Below are 14,144 nucleotides of genomic sequence, written 5' to 3'. Positions count from 1 at the left end.
ATACTTGAAAACAATACATTGTTAACTTCCCACTTTGTGGGAAAACAGGTAGAGACTACTAAAAACATGAACAATGTATTTTTAGTTCTTTCTGTCCTTTTCACTAGATGTCAGTTTCTTTTTTCGATGACATTATATGAGAAAGATTATTTAACATTAGGATAGAAATACATGTTTATTACAAAAAAATTAGAAATAAAACATGTATAATTTCACTCTACCAAGGTAAAACTACTGTTTATATGTGAATATATATAGTTTCAGGGTTTTTATCTATGTGTATAGATTGGATTAATATTTAATTAGATCACAGATATACAGTTAGGAACATGATAGAATAAATGGTGAATACAGAAAATTTCAACTGAGATCAAAGAAAGAGACGTACTTTTTCACATGCTAAGTGAGATTAATAAAAGATCAATTTTAACCTTGTTCATTAAGCTTGTAAAGACATTAAAATCTGGTTACTTTACCTAACTTTCCTGGTAGGATGTATGACCTCATTAATCACTTTAGAAATCTGAAAATTGATTTGAGAGGCTGTCTCAGAAAGGCTGTCTTAGTTAGTTCAGGTTACTATAACAAATTACCCTAGGCTGAGTAGTTTAAACAACAAACATTTATTTCTCACAGTTCTGGAAGCTGAAAATCTGAGATCAGGGTGCCAGCATCATCTGGCAGTGAGGGCCATCTTCCACGCTGCAGAAAGCCAACTTCACCTTAAATCCTTCCGCTAATTCTCTGGCCTCTTTTTTTTTTTTAATACTTTAAGTTTTAGGGTACGTGTGCACATTGTGCAGGTTAGTTACATACATATACATATGCCATGCTGATGCGCTGCACCCACCAACTTGTCATCTAGCATTAGGTATATCTCCCAATGCCACCCCTCCCCCCTCCCCCCACCCCACCACATATACACCACGGAATACTATGCAGCCATAAAAAATGATGAGTTCATGTCATTTTTAGGGACATGGATGAAATTGGAAATCATCATTCTCAGTAAACTATCGCAAGAACAAAAAAACCAAACACCGCATATTCTCACTCATAGGTGGAAATTGAACAATGAGATCACATGGACACAGGAAGGGGAATATCACACTCTGGCCTCTTTTTTTAAGGGCACTAATCCCATTCATGAGGGCTCCACCCTCATGACCTAATCACCTCCCATAGGCCCTACCTCCAAAAAGCATCACTTTGGGGATTATATTTCAAGATATGAAATTTGGGTGGGGTGGGCACAAACAGTCCGTAACAAAGGTAAAGCAAGACGTTAATTTATCCTTCCCACTTAGGATGATAGGGTTAACAAAGAAAATAGTGCACCTACTTTAAAAAAATTTTTTTTAACTTGCTGTTATAATTTAAAAGCCATTAACCACCTACTCTTGTCTCATAATCATTGGAATTGTTGTTGATTAATCAATGAATGCATAATTTCTTCTGAAAAATAAGTAAGCCCACATGACCACTTTTCAACATGTATATAAAAATTGTGTTTATTAATTTGGGCTGGGCGTGGTGGTTCACACCTGTAATCGCAGCACTTTGGGAGGCTGAGGATCACGAGGTCAAGCGTTTGAGACAAGCCTGGCCAACAGAGTGAAACTCCAGTGGTGGGTGCCTGTAATCCCAGCTACTCAGGAGGCTGAGGCAGGAGAATCGCTTGAACCTGGGAGGCAGAGGTTGCAGTGAGCTGAGATCGCACCACTGCACTCCAGCCCGGGCGACAGTGCAAGACTCCGTCTCAAAAAAAAAAAAAGTACTATCTCCTAAAATAATTCATGTCTCCTCCAAACTTCCCAAAGATGTATTTTTCTTCCTATTTCTATGAAAGCACTCATACTTAACTCGAAAGCATGACTGAAGCTCGCTTGGCATAAAGTGCACTGCAATTGAAACCCACAGGCCAAGATCCAATGCCTTGTTCTCTATTTTTTCGCCATATGACATTAAACAGACAACCCATTTTTCCAAGTTTTCCTGGGCCTGGGGCTTGACCAATGAGAAAAGTAGGTGAGATCATCTCTAAAGACCCTATCATTCTTATATTTTATAATCCTATAATAAATCACCTTATATTACAAAGATCTTAAGGTTTCTGTGTAGTTAAATGTATTTTGTGCTTTAAATTTTTGTTGTTGTCATTTTTTTCTGTGTTTTTCTATAACCACTTTGATTGACAGAAGCCTCTTTACCTGTCCTTTGCAATGCTGCATAATCTTTAGCAATTAAAGTTAGTCAAACTGATATAAATCATGACTTCCTTCCTACTAGAAAGTTTTATGTGAAATTTGTACAACTAGAAACGTGGGCTATGAAAGTTTCATACAATTCAATTTTTCCATTATAAATGGCAATCTATTTACTTTAGAATTTTTCTAGTGGTTTAGACTTTGCCTGAACCAGCAATTTAGAGCAGCCTCTAAAAAAATAAAATTAAAGAAGGTGACATTCATATTTGTGCTGGCCTCCAACTCAAACTGTGTGTCTCACAGTGAGTCTTAGCGTAAGACATGTGATTGAAGGATACTCCTGTGAATCAACTGCTCAGGGCGGAAGTATGTATGATCTGAGTCCAGTTCAGAAAAGACAGCTGTCCACCTGGAAATCTCTCAGCCTAGTAGAAATGGCCATCCTATGTGTTGTTGTGTCATCCAAGAAGCTCAAAACTGAATGGACATGCAGGCAATATTAATCCTTTGAACCTTCAAAGGAGCCACTGCTTTGTGATTAAAGATAGGTCCTAGTCACCTGGTCCCATTAGTTCATGAATGATGACCTTTTTAACAACACCCTGAAGTCAGCTTTAAAGCAGGGCACTAAAATGGAATTTAATAAAACACAGAACCTAGAAAATTGAAAACAGGAAAAAGTTAAGGTATTCTAACATTACAGGACTTGAAAGCATTGTTTTTCTTTTGCCATATCAAGCAACCTAGTTTTAACCCAGTAAAGAGAAAAATAATGATAAGGTAATGAATATTTTTACGGAATGGGTTACTGTACTTTAGAAAACGTTTTGAGGTCTTTATTAGACCAAAACAGAATAATTCAGTTTTAATGCCATAACAAACTTTACATTTAATAATGTAAGTTGAGTTCTGACAGGGTGTCGGTTTGTATAATTTGTAGGTACTTAATACATGCTTAGTGAGAATGATGAGACTAGTGATCATTTTGATTATTAAAGAATATGAAAACAATACGGCAAAAGGAAGTTCTTCCCTTCTGTTTATGTGGTCATACTTATTTACCACATTTTAAAAATGCTAGTATTTTAATTAAGAAAGACATGTTAGCTTAGAATACCAGAATAAAACTAACCTAATTTTCAGATCATCAATATGAAGAAAAACTTTGTTGAGGGCTTATTTTATTCCCCAAAATTCAGAAGATTAAAACCAATTATACTTTAATGTGGTCATATTTCCAACCTGAATTTCAAATAAATTATATGACCTATTTCAAGACATACACAATTGTTTCAAACACACTTTGAAACAATTAAAGTTTATCTGTGCCTTCTTTGTAGAATCTGGTGTACACTTTTTTTTTAGTTTAAAATTATGCCCATGATGGAAAATTAATAAATAAAACTTCTAGATTTTAGTTTAGTAACCAACTGTGAAGATTAACCTCTCAGAACTATATCAACTTTTTGTTTTATTTTTTCCTTCTTTTGCTCTTTCTTTCTTTTTTCTTTCTCTTACTTTCAATTGCATGATAAATTCTGGATTATGCCTCACTAAGGCTTCAACACTACATTTAATGAAGTTGTTGAACTTTTAACCTTTTAGTTTAACACACTTGAAAACTACCACCAATATCTATTGCGCTTTTTTCTGTAGTTCTGTGTCAAATATAGTGAGGGTCTTTTAGTGTAGGGGACTGTTTACCCAGGCTCTTTGTAAAAACAAATGGAAGGCATTTCATTTTTTACTGGTCTTTTTTAAAATTCTGGAAGAAAAATATGCTGGGGTTCCCTAGAACGACCCCCTCCCCTATCCTGCTCCTCTGCTGGTAATTGGTCTACAAATAAAGAGCTCCTGAGTGTCAGCTTCCAATGAAAAGTCATTTATTCATAACCAGACATCCAGCTTCCCAACAGAAGGGATTGTTTTTTCCAAGATCGTCTTATATCTTTCAAACTCATCCTGTCTATTCAGCCATGCATACTGCCTGCAAGGCAGCACAAGCAACATTTCTTAGTTTCATAACCAAACAGTAGCAATGCTTTCAAAGGAATCAAAAGGAAGGAACTTTTTTTTTTAATGTAGGATTTATACTTACCTTTTACTCTTTGTGTCATTAAACCGTTATAAATGTTGTCCCAAGCTCCGTCCTTCGATAGGGAACCAAAAACACAGGCAGTTCTCTGTCTTATTTGTTGGAGGAATAATCTGATGAGCAGTGAACACTAGAGGGGGAGCTTACCCGTTCAGGAGCATGAGTGAAAGCTTCAGACCCTCTGGGAGAGGATCAGAGTGATAATAGAGCTACTGACTTAAACAAGGCAAGCTAGGATTTGGTCAGCAGTGGTTCCGAAGTCAAAAGGTCAAGAATGGTACGTAGCCAACTTATTGTCACTTTCCAAAACGGCAAGAAATCACAGTGAAATTGAGAAATTTAGCTGCTGCTTATAGAATGATATGGAATATTTTAAAAATCTCTCTGGAGGCAGCTATACTATGAGGAGTAGGATTACAGAGGCTTTCCCCCCCTTGACTAGGGCTCTCTGTCATTTAAATGTCTAAGGAATGATGGAATGAATTATCATAAAATTTTGACAAATTTGATGGCTCAAGCAAAAGGGGAAAATAGGCATTCCGATTATCAGGTTGTAATAAGACATGACATTTAAAATGAGTTTACATGGCAGTTAGACCTTTGCTTTTTTCCCCTTGGTTTAAAAACACTGGGATCCTTTTCTTTGGAAAGGAATTAACTTATTTCAGTTTCTCTTCTCCCTAGCTTAACAATTATGAATCCTATTACCCCAATTATACATTTCCATCTCTTGTAACCATAGTCCAATTGCTTTCCACAATTTGCCTAAATTAAAAAAAAAAAGAACATAACTTGAAAGCAGTAGAATATTTAAGTAGAGATATTTAGTATAAATTTGGTAGAAAAATATAAGAAATATAAGTTGTTCTTTCATTTGTTATTAGGCTATTTTTTTCTGTATCATCTTACAACACAGTAGATAGGATGTATTGATTTAGAAGAACAAACTATACTTTTCAAAAAGAAATAAAGCAATAAAAGTGATTAACCAAAAAACTGAAAAACAACATTGATTTTCTCTGATGCCACTCACCCCTACTTCTTTACCAAATATAAACTTTTCTTTCAAATAATCTATCTCTTTAAGCCACATGAGAAATCCAAATTATGTTTATATTATTTACTAGAAATGTTTGGCTTAAAAAAGATAATTCAATCACAATTAATCTGCTCTTTGGAAACATCCTGAACTTCTAGTTAAAAATTAATAGAGTCTGTGGCATTTTAAAACTATGTACTATTAGTACTATTAGAAAACATATTTCTGTAAAAAAAAAAAAACAAGAAGAGGAAATAAAGACTTTTTAAAGAAATATGTTTAGGGTGATTTTAACTTCGTCAGGCTCCAACTACTAAAAGTGGAAAGAAGTCATCTGACTTTAGAAAGTGAGCTCTGTATAGATGGCCTGATAACTGACCACCTGACTTTACCTACAATTACTTGAATTATACGAACAAAATAATGTGGTTTGATGAAAATTTTCCCCAGCAATACATAAAAATGTGGATTTGTCTTTGCTTTCCAAGAGATTTTTTAGAACTGTGATGACCAGATCTTTAGAATTTTCTTCGGATTCTAGTAGTGCAATCCCCAGAGGTTAGTCAAAAGCTAGTAGTCATTTCCCACAGACCTGGATAGCAACAATTACTTAGACAGTTTTTATTTACTTAACTAAATAAGAGAGCAGAGGAAGTATGAATTAAATGTAGTTATTCTAAGTTTCTAGGGTTTATATCATGGAAGCCAACTGTTGAACTACTAATAAAAATCTATTTTGAAGCTGCTGATCTGGCCCTCGAATGCATCCTTCATGCTCTGCCCACAGGTACCTGCAAATTGTGTAGGTGGCCAAGCAATGGAGACATACCTTGAGTCTGGAGTATGCAGTTTTGGGGTTAAGCAATTTGGAGGAAGCAGGAGCTGGCCAAGTAAATGTAACGTTTCCTTTGTATCATTGGAACTAGAGCCATTTTGCTCACCCAATAAAAATGTCTAGCTAGGCAGGGCGCTGTGGCTCACGCCTGTCATCCCAGCACTTTGGGAGGCCGAAGCGGGCGGATCACGAGGTCAGGAGATCAAGACCATCCTGGCTAACACGGTGAAACCCCGTCTCTACTAAAAATACAAAAAATTAGCCGGGCGTGGTGGCAGGCGCCGCTACGCGGGAAGCTGAGGCAGGAGAATGGCGTGAACCCTGGAGGCGGAGCTTGCAGTGAGACGAGATCGCGCCACTGGACTCCAGCCTGTGCGACAGAGCAAGACTCCATCTCAAATAAATAAATAAATAAATAAATAATAAATAAAATTAATTAATTAAAAATGTCTAGCTAATAATTGTGGTCCCATCAAAGATAAAAAAGCCTGCCTGAAAAAAAGAGAAAAAAAAAACTTCTAAATCACCTGTGAATATTAATTAAACTGTACTGGAACACTTCAATTCCTTAAGTCAGATCTAGAAATAGAAGAGAAAGAGAAAGGGGACAGGGCCTATGAGTAAACATAATATGCTTAGAAATTATATCTAACATTAATCACATTTTTCCTGTGTCCCTTGGCCTGTGCAGTGCTTGAACTCTTTCAGACCAATTATTTCCTTTAATACATGAAACATTTTTTCTTTTAATTTTTAAAATTAAATGTACCTAAATTTAGAATTTTTCTCTTATTCTAACTTAATGCTTAGTAAGATAAGATTTTTTCTTATTCAATTTCAATTTCTCCATTTTCATTTTATTTTTGGAAGGTGAAAATAAAATTAATATAGAAAACATGATATCTCCTGGGCATGGTAGCTCACGCCTGTAATCCCAGCATTTTGGGAGGTTGAGGCTGGTGGATCACTTGAAGTCAGGAGTTCGAGACTGGCCTTGCCAACATGGTGAAACCCTGTCTCTACTAAATATACAAAAATTAGTTGAGCATGGTGGTATGGGCCAGCAATCCCAGCTACTCGGGAGACTGAGGGAGGAAAATCGCTTGAACCCGGGAGGTGGAGGTTGCAGTGAGCTGTGTTTCTCCCATTAATTTTATTGTGCCAAAATTGCGGAGATGAAAATATTACAACCAAAACATTAGTTAAGTCTGTAAACATCATTTTAGACACAGAAGTAAGTTTGACACCTACAAGTATGAAACAGAGAAAACATAAAATGATTGTTGTTCTTATAAATTGTTTAATAGAAAATTAGCTAAGTATTATGGTTACTTGACAAAGAAAAAGTGATATATTTTCCTACAGTTTTTATTTAGAAGAATAGATTAGTGTAAATGTCTCTGATAGTGACTACCAATCCAGAATGAGAATTCATGTCAACGTTCTTTCTTTAAGGTTTTTGAAATATCATTCCCAAACATTTCATAAAAACAGCCTTCTGGGTTTTTCTTCTGCGGCCTACTTATGGCATATTTTACTTTGAAACATAAAATGAAAGAGAGAGAGAGGTGAGCATGTATTTATAAATAAAAGTAATGAAAATATCCAGAATCTACAAATAACTTAAACAAATTTATAAGAAAAAACAAACAACCCCATCAAAAAGTAGGTGAAGGATATGAGCAGACACTTCTCAAAAGAAGACACTTATGTGGCCAACAAATATATGAAAAAAATCTCATCATCACTGGTCATTAGAGAAATGCAAATCAAAATCACAATGAGATACCATCTCGCACCAGTTAGAATGGCAATCATTAAAAAGTCAAGAAACGACAGATGCTGGAGAGCATGTGGAGAAATAGGAACACTTTTACACTGTTGGTGGAAGTGTAAATTAGTTCAACCATTCTGGAAGACAGTGTGGCAATTCCTCAAGGATCTAGAACCAGAAATACCATTTGACCCAGCAATCCCATTACTGGGTATATGCCCAAAGGATTATAATCATTCTACTATAAAAATATATGCACATGTATGTTTACTGCAGCACTGTTCACTATAGCAAAGACTTAGAACCAACCCAAATGCCCATAAATGATAGACTGGATAAAGAAAATGTGGCACATATACACCGTGGAATACTATGCAGCCATAAAAAAAGGATGAGTTCATGTCCTTTGTAGTGACATGAATGAAGCTGGAAACCATCATTCTCAGCAAACTAAAACAGCAACAAAAATCCAAACACCGCATGTTCTCACCCATAAGTGGGAGTTGAACAATGAGAACACATGGACACAGGGAGGGGAACATCACACATTAGGGTGTGTCAGGGGGTGGGGGCTAGAGAAGGGATAGCATTAGGAGAAATACCTACTGTAGATGATGGGTTGATGGGTGCAGCAAACCACCATGGCACATGTATACCTGTGTAACAAACCTGCATGTTCTCACATGTATCCCAGAATTTAAAGTATATAAAAAAAGAATATAAATATTTTTTTAAAATTTACTAAAGATTTGAAATCAAATGACGAGTTTGTTTCTTTACATAGAATTGTGTTAGGAAATGTGGTTGACAAAGTGGAAACGCATATGTCTTTAATAGCAAATTGTTTTCACAGAGGTCAATACGTATTTCACTGATTGATTGATTCAATAAATAAATAAATAAATGTTGAACAACTACTATGTAGCAAGTGCTGTATTCAAGTCTGGCTTATTTTTGTGAACATGGCAAGAAAAGTGAGCAATTTTATGAAGCTTATACCATAGTAGAGGTTTAGGTAAACAAATCCACAAGTATGATAAAGCAAGAGAAGGTTACTATTGCATATAGTAGGAACCCCTTCACCCAGATTCATTAATCTTGGAAGACGGTCAGGATAAGTGGTAAAACTGGCCTGAATGAGTGAAAAAATAATTATGTAGAAAGGAAGAGGAGGGGACTTGAAAAAAAACGCTATTATTAAAGGAAAAATGAATGTGAGAATGCAATAGAGGAAAGAAGAAGGAATGGGGTGAAAGTAATAGGTTCCCAAAGGCTATAATATAAAAGGAAATTGTTAGTCATGTTATGAGTTTGACTTTATCCAGAAGTAATGGAGAGCTATCGAATAGTTTTAAACAGCAGAATGATCAAACCAGATTTGCATTTCAGAAACTTCTTCTTACAACCATGTGGGGAATGAAGAGGGACAAAATTTAAGGCAAGGAGTTCATACAGGAGAGATGATTGTAGTCTAAACTAACAAAGTGACAGTGATTATAGATAGAAGCAGCCCTATCTGACAGCTATTTAGAAGGTAGAATGGGTAGAGGTTACTCTTGGCTTGGATGTGAGAGAAAAGGGAGAAGTGGTAGTCAAAGATATAAGCAGTATATAAATCATACCAAATTATTTCAATGCTACATTTAATTTACTTACACGTGCTAATCCACTATATACCCAAATATAAGGAAATGATAGCATAAAGAAGAAGGTGTCATAAACAGAAGTTTATTTATCTAAATATTTTCCATAATCTCAAACACCATGATGATACTTTGACATTCAATCACTTTTTCTCATTTTTCTGGGAGCATAATTTTTTCTTAACTGTTTTACCTTTTACTAATAATTTTCAAGTTTAAAGAAAATTACTGTTTTCTATAAAATTACATAAAACAAAAATGTCCAAAAATAAGAAAAATTATGGCCTGTCATCATCAATACTTGCCGAATGATCAATTACATAGAAAATACCCAATAACTTACAAATAAACTTTTTCCCCAGTCTTAATAATGACAGGGTCAAACCAAAAACAGCACTTTATGGAGAGATATTATAATATTTAGAAATGTTGTTTGTATAATTATTAATAAGTATACATTAAAATGAGTGCATTAATCTTTTAATTTGGTTCTATTTATCTGCTGACTCATTCAACAAACTATCATTTTATGAAATATAAACATTTATGCAAATTTTATATGAAATTATAAAAATCAAGGGAATTACAGGCTTACAACATTCCCTCATTCTAGGTTTATTATTTTAACACATTTTTGGAGAGAGAAAAAGAGAGACAGAGACAGAGAAACAATTTAGTTAGCACCAAATAATTCACCTCCATTCTGAAAAACTGACCTGGGGAAAAGATGAGAATAACCAGGCAATAGTGAATGTAGATGTTTGCCTAGAACATTTGATCCCAACATTTACAGTTTTGGTAGCAGTGTGCTTTTGGTTCCGTGAGAAGAAAAGTGAGGTCAGAATCCACTGATCTGGCAGTTTCTTTGGTTTCATAATAAACATTCCAGTGGTTTAAGCAAAAAGTAGGAGTAGAGCATAGGGCAGGATGAGAGTGTGGAATTTTGTTAATTTCCTGCTCTTGATTTGGGTGTCTAATAGATACTTTTCTGAATTAAAAAATGTTTTCAGTGCTCTAAAGTCAGAGCAAAATCAATATGCTTTGAATCACTTGTGTCACCCTAGATCTTCCAGGAATCAAGATGAATATGGGCAGGTGGGGTGTACCATGGACTTGCTAGTTGGCCAGTTGTTGACAATTTTTAAGTCTCTCAAATACAGTTACATCTGAAATTGTAATTGATAAATATTTCTAAAATATGGAGCCAAGTATCTCTAGAGTGCTGGTAGGAAAAAAGTTAACTGGAGACTACTGGCTATGAAAAATATAATACAGAAAATTTGTCTTGTGGAGGAATTATCATTCTAACATTTATTAGGACAACTTAAATATTATAAAGAAAGTTCCCTATAAGTAAGATACCATATGTCCTCACTTTTCTAGTATGTTTCACAACATTATTCCTGTTTCTTGGTTTTATTAATAATAGTACCATTTTGTTCATAAGCAGTCTAAGTTTGGATGATAAAACACATGGTTACCCTACTAATAGGACTTTAGGATCATAGATGCTTGGGCAATATGGGCACATAGTATTCTAAGGTGAACCTCCTATTTTCAGACATGATAAAATGACATAGTGCTCAATATCAAATGGTGACATGATATATTTTGATATTCAACGGCTTCTAAAAATGATATTAATAAAGATAAGAAAATCCTAAGGTAATGAAATTATGTAAAAATTGTGTGAACAAGGCACTAAGTATGTATGCATTGTGTAACTGGTGAAAATAAACCTTTGGCTACATAACCTTTACTGGTTATTTTCATGATTGCATTACATTTTTAAAATTATGAAAAAGTAAGATCCAAAAGTTTCTCTGACTCAGGTCTCCATGAATGGTATTAGGGATTTCTAGTCTTATAAAAGGTAAGATTAATGTTTGACTATCAGCACACTATCTTTTGTCATTCTGCACAAAACTTTTAACTTTGGAATATCGTTTTGCACTAGTAAACCATTGGGAGCTTGTACTCACGTTATCCTCAGCTCCAAATGAGCTCACTTGGTTAAATGGTGCAAATTAGGAAGCAAGTTTTATGAAATTTGAAAATCTTAAATGAAAATGATAAAGAAAGAAATGAAGGTGCCCAGCAAAAGACCCAGTGAAACCAGTGGCTTGCAAAGTGTTAAATGTGTTTATTTGCACTTTCAAAGTTCAAATTTCCTCATACATTTTCATACTGATGGAGATAAAATGCTAAAGTCTTAAATCCCTCTATGCCATGCTGAGTTGCTAAGGGCTGTTGAGTTTTTGTTATTTCTCCTCTCGAGTTAGCTCTGATTATGCCTGCTGAGTGAAAAATTTGTATTTGCCGACAGAAATAGGAACCACCCCACGTGCACTTGCACTCAGCAAATGTTCCAATGCATCACAAAGATTTGCTCAACCCACCTTCAGAGGCCAAATCGAGCATGTTATTTTCTGTTTAGATCTGATTCTGGAGCCTATCAGTCAGGAGTGTTTTCCAATCTCTGATTAAAGCAAGGCCTACAAAGCTGGAAGTGTTCACACACAGTCTCATTAGAGCACTGGATAGAGTGACCCAGGCCTTCTAGCACAAAGCTCTGAGTGAACTTCAAATATGAGAGTGCATCAATCAAATCCAAGCAACGCTTTTATGTCATTTTTCTACTTTGCCTTTAAAGTCCTATAGGAATGCCCTTTCCAGCTGTACAGCCGAAATGCATTCAATAGAAACAAAAAAGCAAAGACCCCCCCCAACCCCCTGACCCCTCCAAATGGGTATAATTTTTACCTCCCCCACAAAGCATTAGAGAGTCTTCTGGCATTTTAAATTATTTAGCATGTTCAACAATACAGCGGAGAATATATTCGCATCACTCAATGCCTCTGTATTAATTATTAGTGCCCATTTGAAAGGGAAACCAATAAGGTCAAAGGCAATGAGATTGCATATTGTATGTTTTAAGTAGAGGTAGCTGAGAGATTGGGGGAAAAATAAAGCAATGCTGATGGAGCTTTTTTATGCCCTGCCCCCAATTTTTGCTTTTTTGGTGTTGTCTTAGATCATTAAGAAAACAAAAAAGCAAAAGAATAAAATGAAAAGGATCACCAAAAATCGTGGCAAGAAAGATGATAAGGCGTAAGTCTGAGAAAGAGGAGTGAGGCATTTAATGTTTGTTTTACATGCTGCTCAGGGCACTAGAGTCATTTTCAAAGACACATTTTTAAAAGATACGCATAAAGGCAAACAATATAAATTTGTCCACTAATATCATTAGAGGAAAATGCATGGGTGCAGTTAGTAGTGATTATTAAATTTAAGAACTTTTCCTCCAAATATTGTGCCAAAAAGCATTATACCACAACATCAGTATGAATTGAATAAAATGAGCTTTCGAATTCTGAAAAACAAAATAATTTAAAAGAAGAAAATAAATCTTCACTACAGAGTAGATAAAGTTTCCTGAATTTTATACCTCTTTGTGTATAAGTGAATAGTTCAACTATGGAAGATAATCTATCTTGATCCAATTAGGAAAAGCAATGTACCAAAATTATAGTGCACGTTGTAATATAGGGCAAATATATCGTTTATTCAAGGGAATTCCCTGTATGTATACATTTGTTTCCATTTCTAGTTTTTTTAGGCAAATACTAACCACAAATAGCACTTCACCCACTCAAATATATTGCAGCATGTAAAAGAGCGCTTGAATTTAGAGCAATATATATATATATTTTTAATTCAGCATGTGTTTCTTTACAGGGCTTCAGATGTTTGGAAGAATTATGCAGATTTTATAAATGAGTACTAGAGCATTATGCTACTTGATAGTGTCCCATCTGTGCTTCCCCTGTAGTGTTTGACGGGGCATCTGTGTAAATTGCTTTTTTTTTTTTAGTTAATTAGTTTATTGCATAAAACTTAATGCGCTACCTGATAAAAACTTTTGTTCATTTCAGCACTTTTCCCCTCTGGAGCTGATGTTCATCTTTAGTTCTTATCAGGCCTAACTTCTTCCTTTGTAGGTTCCTAAACTGAAATAACAAAATAATGCTGTTTTCCTCTCTATTTTACCAGGCATATTGGATTCTGTTTCTGTGATAATAAATATTAAGATTGTAACTAATAATTTAAGTTGATTACCTCAATATTTCACATATTTTAACATAGCTTCCCAAAAAAATGTTTTCTAATATATTTTTAAAGGACATTTTAAGATTTTTTTTTAAAGGAAACCAACTTCCCAGAGAACAAATATACACAGTCAAGAAGTGTGTACGACCAATCCTTTTCTCTCGAAGGTATTCCTGCCTCCATTTAAACTGTTTAAGTTATGTTGGTATAGGACCACAAATCTTGTTGAAATGCAATAAAAAAACAAAACACATTATAAAATCAGCTTCTCATTTTAATCTTGTTTAGTTAAAAAATCAGAAATCTTAAATTATAAACTACATTTTTCACTTACATCTCAATATTTGTCCTCTGGAGAAGCAATGTGAGCTGAGGGAAAGAGGCATCCAAGACAGGAAAGAGAAATACCAAAAAATTTTATAGGCAATATCAATCACTGGG

At 34.8% G+C, this 14,144-nt stretch overlaps 1 long non-coding RNA gene across 4 annotated transcripts in view; it reads right to left on the bottom strand.

The window, feature by feature from the left end:
• The window catches only part of LOC107974626 (uncharacterized), a 291,544-nt gene extending 286,877 nt beyond the window's left edge, over positions 1–4,667 (bottom strand). For 2 of the 4 annotated variants that reach the window (XR_001717492.4, XR_008547904.2), the window contains exon 1: positions 4,306–4,662. This is a non-coding gene — a long non-coding RNA (uncharacterized LOC107974626). Of the gene's footprint in view, positions 1–4,305 lie in introns of all 4 variants that reach the window. The other 2 variants (XR_008547903.2, XR_008547905.2) reach the window with 2 other exon arrangements.
• Positions 4,668–14,144: the final 9,477 nt, after the last annotated feature.

Source organism: Pan troglodytes, chromosome 4 (assembly GCF_028858775.2).
Source record: "Pan troglodytes isolate AG18354 chromosome 4, NHGRI_mPanTro3-v2.0_pri, whole genome shotgun sequence".
In the NCBI taxonomy this organism is placed as follows: Eukaryota; Metazoa; Chordata; class Mammalia; order Primates; family Hominidae; genus Pan; species Pan troglodytes.
Note: the sequence above shows the minus strand (reverse complement) of the source record. Positions and strands in the feature narration are given on the sequence as shown.